Genomic DNA, 7,258 nt, shown 5'->3' on the forward strand with positions numbered 1-7,258 from the left:
AAATGAAATGTGGCATCCTGGATGGGATCCTGAAACAGAGAAAGGACATTGGGTAAAAACTGAGAAAATGTGAATAAAGTATGGATTTGGTTAAAAATAATGTATCAATATTTGTTTTTTAATTGTGACAAATATACCATACTGATGTAAAATGTTAATTAGAGGGGGAATTGGATGCATGGGAATTCTCTGTATAATCTTTGCAATTTTCTGGAAATCTAAAACTATTCTAAAATAAAGGAGCTTATTTTTAAAATACTTCATTAGTGTTGAGAAAGTGATTGACTCTAATGAGTGGGTAACAAATTCTTTTGCAAGTCAGGTGGTTTACAATTTGAAAGAAATTTTTATGAAAGATTACTAAGTATTTTTGTGCCATTACTAAGTGTTTATGGTTTGGAATTTAGAGAATTGAGTGATATTGTTATGTAAAAATTCCTTCCAGTAACATCTACATATTTATGTGAAGAAGTATTTTCTTTCTTTTTTTTTTTTAAGATTTTATTTATTTATTTGACAGAGAGAGACATAGCAAGAGCAGGAACACAAGCAGGGGGAGTGGGAGAGGGAGAAGCAGGCTTCCCGCGGAGCAGGGAGCCCGATGTGGGACTCGATCCCAGGACCCCGGGATCATGACCTGAGCCGAAGGCAGACGCTTAATGACTGAGCCACCCAGGCGCCCGAAGAAGTATTTTCTGCACTTACACCCATACAAATGAGAAATAGAGCTGGTATTGGTTCTGAATTCTTTCTCATTCTAGCAATAAATATTCATTAAGGCACATATGAACATAATAGTGGGGGGAGGGGAAAGAAGCACAAACTGCATCAAGATGCATTTCCAGGGGCCCCTGGGTGATTCAGTGTGTTGGGCGTCTGCCTTCAGCTCAGGTCCTGGGATGGACCAGGCTCCCTGCTCAGTGGGGAGTCTGCTTCTCTCTCTCCCTCTGCCTCTGCACCTAACCCCATTCTTGCTATCTCTCTCTCTCTCAAGTAAATAAAAAAAAGTTTAAAAAAAGAAGAAAAGATGCATTTCCACTAAAGTTTTATTTTTTATGTTTCAAAACATATATTTATAATATATTTATACCATTACAAGCATTTGCATACCAATAGTAATTTTAATAATTGAATCCATAAGAAAAAATTTAACTGTGGGGCGCCTGGGTGGCTCAGTCGTTAAGCGTCTGCCTTTGGCTCAGGTCATGATCCCAGGGTCCTGGGATCGAGCCCCGCATTGGGCTCCCTGCTCCGCGGGGAAGCCTGCTTCTTCCTCTCCTACTCCCCCTGCTTGTGTTCCCTCTCTCACTGTGTCTCTCTCTGTCAAATAAATAAATAAAATCTTAAAAAAAAAAAGAAAAAATTTAACTGTTAGTGCTTTTTGGGAGGAGGGGAAGAAAAAAGAACACATCCAAAATTTAGGGGTTTCTCCATAGACCATACATTCACAAGGGCATTATTTGCTTAACAGTGAGAAAGGCTCCGGTGTGTTCTCTGTAACATATCCACTTCACAGCGTAAACATGTACTAGCATTGTGTTCAACTTACAATTCCAGGAGGAAAGGCACAATGTGGCAAAAAAAAATTTTTTTGGGATCCTAAAGTCAGGTGCAATAACACAGACAAACTTTTGATAACAGTCTTGATCTACTTTTCCACAAAGAGGGAGACTTCTCCACTCAGAAATTAAGGTCTTCCTTTCTCCTTCCTTGTTAAACCATTAGAGCATGTTTCATCATTACACATACAAAACGGGGAGACTTTACGGGAAAAAAAAGAATCGAAAATATTTTAAAGATACAGCTGCTCCCATCACACATCAACTCAGGTTTAAGATAGTGCATCAGAACACTTCAGTGGTCATAAAATAGGAAAATAGACGCTATGGCTACAAAAATAAAACATAAATGAAGTAGATAAATTAAAGCTTTCAAACCCATGACTTGTCTGTTCCAACTTCATAGCCTTCATGCAATACCCAAGAACAATCTTCATAATAACTTGGCATAAGCTGCACCAAGGGTGTTTTTGTAAAAATTAGTATGCGAACCTGTGAGAAACATGCCCTTCGGTGAGTTTCTTCAAGAATGAAAACCCAGTTCTTCAATCGAGTAAGCACTGGTGAACCAAATTAAGTCACCTGAGGGTCCCTGCTCAGGCGCCCACCTCTCCTGATGGTTCAGGAAAGAGGCATCTGGAAAGCATAGGGAGTACATTGGCACTCTTGGGGCTCCAACTGAACTATATTTAAATAAGCAGCAACGCACAGTGGCTCCCTAAGGACTAAACTCAGTCCATTTGAGGGCATCCTACTTAAGGTTCCAAGGTTGAAGGAATTTTGTAATTCTACAACCTTAGCTTAAAAATAAAAGTACATTCAAGAAAAGAAAAAAGAAAGAAAGGATGGGTGCAGGGTTGGGGGTCATAAAAAACAGGTCCCTAAACAGATGCCAGATCTTGTCCATGTACCCGTATACAGTCACCAGGGAAGCATATAGTACCCCCCCCCCAATTAGGTTAACTGTTGTCTTTTCCATTGTGGTTCAGTAAGTTCCAACTTGAAATAGGGAGATAGGCTTTAAAAATAGTTACTCTCAGTTGTACAAGGTTTTATGTATACAGTTTGTCACAAGTAACAAAGCTACTTTGCAAGACCCACTTCTTTCCAAAATTAAAGAAAAAAATTCTAGTCTGTATTTGTTTTAGTATGTATTATCTTTTTTGTTGTTTTTTTTTCCTTTTTTCAATTTTTTTTTTTTTTTTTTTTTTTTTGCAAAGCAGCGTAACAACATCTGACTGTAGGACTTGCCTGAGGTTGTGATCACAACTGCAAACATCATTTGCGCATCAGTAAGAAAACAAACAGGAGGAGATGGGTTCTTTTAAAAAGGAAAAAAAAAAGAAATGTACAGTTCTAGAGAGGTTATTCTGCCTGCATTTTTCCTTCAACAAGGGTTGTTCTAGAGCTTAGCTGACTGCAATCTTGTTTTCTTCGAGGAAGTGAGGGAACTGGTGTTTGGGGATGCTGTCAGCAGCACCTGGTTTTTCCACTTCAGCACTGATAGCAGACTGGGAGCCATCCATCTTGGAGATAGTGGTGGTGTTCACAGTGGAGCTGGCCCCCAGAGAAACTGGAAGGGTAGGAATACCACCACTCTGGATCACAGAGATTTCATTAGTCGTCATGGCCAGACCTCTATTGAGCATGGTGGTGTACTAGTTCCACACAACGGGGTCCACGTTCATCGAAGAGGTAAGGATTTCCTTGGAAAACATCTCGGGGACTCTCTTCCCATCAGTTCCTAACAGAGCCATAGTGTTCTTGATGGCCAGCTTCCTCCCACGGCGAGCCGAGCTATTGTTGGCCCCATGCGTCATATAGTGGACCTTCAAGTTGCCTTTGGTGGTAAGAGCTCGCCCACATATATTACACATGAAAGGCTTCTCCCCAGTATGAGTCCAGTCGTGAATCTGAAAAACGCTTGCAGAGAAGTTCTTCCCGCACCGTGTGCAGCGGTGTTGTTTGGCCTGTCGGTGTGGCTGGGCCACTAACAAAGATGTCAAGCCTGGGGACGTGGTCGCAGGTCCAACAAATGTGCCAGGGACTTAAACTTTGACATAGGTTGGCTGGGCTCAGATAAATGTTGATGGCAAATTGCTACGACCTTCCATCTCAGTGCGGCTGTTCTCAGAGCTGCCTGCTTTGCCACCAACATCAGGAGATCTGGACTTGATGCTTTCTGCCTGGCTATTGGCTGGGAACAGTGCCTGGAAAAACGAACCGTTTTTTCTGCTGTTCTGCTGCTGCAGAACAAGAGGAGCAGGACCCACCTTTCCCGGGGTATCTAGGGAAGCCATCATAGAGTAGATAATGCCGAGTGGACGCTGGGAAGAGGCACCAGGACCTTCAAGGAGCTACTAGGGGCATCCTGGGAGCTGACCTTGTCAACATCGATGCTTTTGATAACATCGTCGTGACAGACTGCACCTGCGCTGCCATTTTCACCAACCATCATGGACTCGGGACCCGTAAAGTCACAGGGATTTCTCAGGCAGAGGCGTGTTGGAAATCTGGCCGCCCATGTGCATCCGGATATGCTGCTGCAGCAAGACCTGGTTGGTAAACTTCTTCTGGCAGATGGGGCACAAATGCCGCTTCTTTATGGACGTGTTGGTTCTGTGGACCTCGAGGTGCATCTTCAGGTTGCCCTTGGTGGAGAAGGCTCGACCATAAATCTTACACTGGAAAGGTCTCTCCCTGGTGTGGATGCAATAATGCATTTTGAGGGAGCTTTGGCAGGACATTTGCTGGGGTCAGTGGTGGCCTTGTTGATGTTCTCCACCAGCTGCCGCATTTCAGGGTCTCTGACCTTGGCTCGGGTGTTCTACTCCCTTGGAAGTCACCAACCCTTGGGGAATTGTGGTTTGGCTCTACCCCAGATAGTAGGGATCCATCCTCACTTTCTGGAGAAAGCCCAGGCTGTAGGTCTCCGCCCATGAGGTCTTTGGGGTTAGTCCCTAAAGAGAGATTTTGAGGTAGCCCTACATTAGGGGTCCCCATTACAAGGACAGGTTTGCTGTCTAAAGAGAGACCCAATTCATCTATGGGGACAGGTACAAAGAGTGCATAGGGAATGCCACTGCCTGCCACCATTTTGTCATGGAACTCGGCAAAGAACTGGGGTTTCAACTTCCCCTGGGGATGTCGATGAAAGTGCACCTTGAAGTTGCCCTTGGTGGTGAACCAGTGGCCACAGACAGAGAACACGAAAGGTCTCTGTCCAGTATGGGAGGGGAGGTGGATCTGCAGGGAGCTTTCAGTCCCAAAACTCTTGCTACAGTACTTACACTTGTGCTTGAAGAGGATGCCCTAGTCTTTGGGTTTGACCTCCACCGGAGACACATTTGGTGGCTTTCCTTTCCCTTTCTTGGATGGGTCTAATGCCACAGTGGAGAAAGGGCTCTGGAAGAGCACAGAGCCTGGGGTCTGAGATAGCAAAGCACTGGGAAGATGGGGCATGATGCTCAACAACACCTTGTCCCACCGGGCTTCAGGGTGAAGGACGCCAGCCCCTGGGACATGGAGCTGGTGGTGGAAGGGATGTTTGCGTGAGGTAGCTTGGCTCGCTTCAAGGTGTCCAGAGACAGGCCCTGGCTTCCAGCTTTCTGACTGAGCAAAGCCACAGCCACGGAAATCTGTTGGGACATGTGGCTGCCCAAGGTCTTGAGGGTGTCCACTCCCGCCACACTGGAGTGGAGGGCTGGGAGGCCCGCATGTTCACCTGAATACGGATCTGCTTGGTGAGCTGGATCTGCTGCAGCTACTGCTGCTGCAGGCACAGTATCTGCTCAAGGACCAACGGGATGCTGCTGGTGCAGAGCAAGGGAACTGGCAGAGCATCCGTGCTCCACTGATTCACTGCCACCTTGGTGCCCCACAGTGCTTGAAGAGTGATGCTAGTGTTGGCCACTTTGCCTTTGGGTAAAGAGCTTATGTCCCGGGACGTGGATGTCAAGGCCTGTCTTCAAGTACATGACAGACTCGGCACCCAGCTTCTCCTTCATCTCCCCCAAGCTGCAGCCATCCTCCCTGCGACCATCCTTACTGCTTGGACTGTGTGGCCGGTGGCTTAGCACAGCCCCAGAGAAGTCTTCTGAAGGCACTGGCCCCTCGCTATCGTTCATGAGGACAGGTGGATTTTTAGTGCAATTTTTCTTATGTTCTAAGAACTCAGAGAATCTGAAGAACTCTGCACATTTCTCACAGATGTGAGTCTCCTCCCGATGAGTCCTCTTTGCTGTCAGTCCATCCCTGTTAGCTTCATTGCCATTCCCTGGGTGGTTCACTGGAGCACCGGGCTCCCCTGCCGCTGGCACGGCTGGGGCCACATCTGCAAACTCCGGGGCCGGCTGCTGTGGCTACTGCTCGCCCTGATGTGCTGGGGCTTCGACTGCTTGCACCTCCACATGGTGCGAGCATCAGGCCGACTGGAGACCCATGGTTATTGACCACTCCCCTGTTAGTGCTTTGTGATGAGGAGGCATTTTGGAAACTTTCAATTGCAATATGTATATGTTTTTGTTGCAAAGAAGTATGAGTGAAAAACATGTTCAAGCATAAGCATATTACATTAGGATAAATTTTTGTGACAAATGTAGGCTAGAAATTCAAATTGAAAAAAATAATTATTTCCAATAAAGGTTTTCTGCATTATTTTTTTAAAAAATTGATGATGGTAGATATCTAATAGGTATGACATTTTTATTTAGTTGCATTCATTTTAAAAAGTGATATAACCTCCTTTAAAAATTTTAGTATTAACAATACAAAGGAAAGTACATCCTTTCTAAGTATACAAACTTGTAATGAAAACATCTTTTTTTTTTTTTAAAGATTTTATTTATTTATTTGAGAGAGAGAGAATGAGAGAGAACACATGAGAGGGGGGAGGGTCAGAGGCAGAAGCAGACTCCCTGCCGAGCAGGGAGCCCGATGCGGGACTCGATCCAGGGACTCCAGGATCATGACCTGAGCCGAAGGCAGTCGCTTAACCAACTGAGCCACCCAGGCGCCCGAAAACATCTTTTTAAAGATTTATTTATTTGAGAGAGAGAAAGAGAGAGTATGAGCAGGGAAAGGGGCAAAGGGAGAGGGACACAAGCAGACTCCCTGCTGAGTGGGGAGCCCTGTACGGGGCTCGATCCCAGCACCCCAAGATTATGACCTGAGCCAGATCAAGAGTCGGATGCTTAACCGACTGAGCCACCCAGGTGCCCCTGTAATGAAAACATTTTGATGCTGTCGTAAAACATGCAAGTGAGTGCATTAGTATTTCAGATTACTAGTGGGTACATGAGGCAAAATTTTTAAATGCCACTGCTTTAAGATGTTGATTTACATAAGAACAATATATTTAAGCTTACTGAATTTCATTTGTAGATACCCACCACACCTATGTCTCAGGCCTTCAAAGAATACATGGAGGTTTATAAAATAACACAATACAACATCCCAGGTGTTGGTGCAATAGGTAGAAAAAGCCAAGTAATAAGCTCTAGCCTTTTATAGTTCTGAGAACTAAGTCTTCTTTTAAGATTAATTAGAGAAAAGCCTCATCAACTGAGGCTCTTTAGGAGACAGTCTACCCTAGTTTTATTTGGCCAAGAAGCTATTTAATGGAAACTCTACCTCTTGCTACTCAAAATGTAGTCCACGCACCAGCAGTTTGGGCATCACCTGAGACCTTGTTAGAAATG

At 44.8% G+C, this 7,258-nt stretch overlaps 1 pseudogene; it reads right to left on the bottom strand.

The window, feature by feature from the left end:
• Positions 1-2,968: 2,968 nt before the first annotated feature.
• On the bottom strand, positions 2,969-5,970 carry LOC118538568 (sal-like protein 4 pseudogene; annotated as a pseudogene).
• Positions 5,971-7,258: the final 1,288 nt, after the last annotated feature.

Source organism: Halichoerus grypus, chromosome X (assembly GCF_964656455.1).
Source record: "Halichoerus grypus chromosome X, mHalGry1.hap1.1, whole genome shotgun sequence".
In the NCBI taxonomy this organism is placed as follows: domain Eukaryota; kingdom Metazoa; phylum Chordata; class Mammalia; order Carnivora; family Phocidae; genus Halichoerus; species Halichoerus grypus.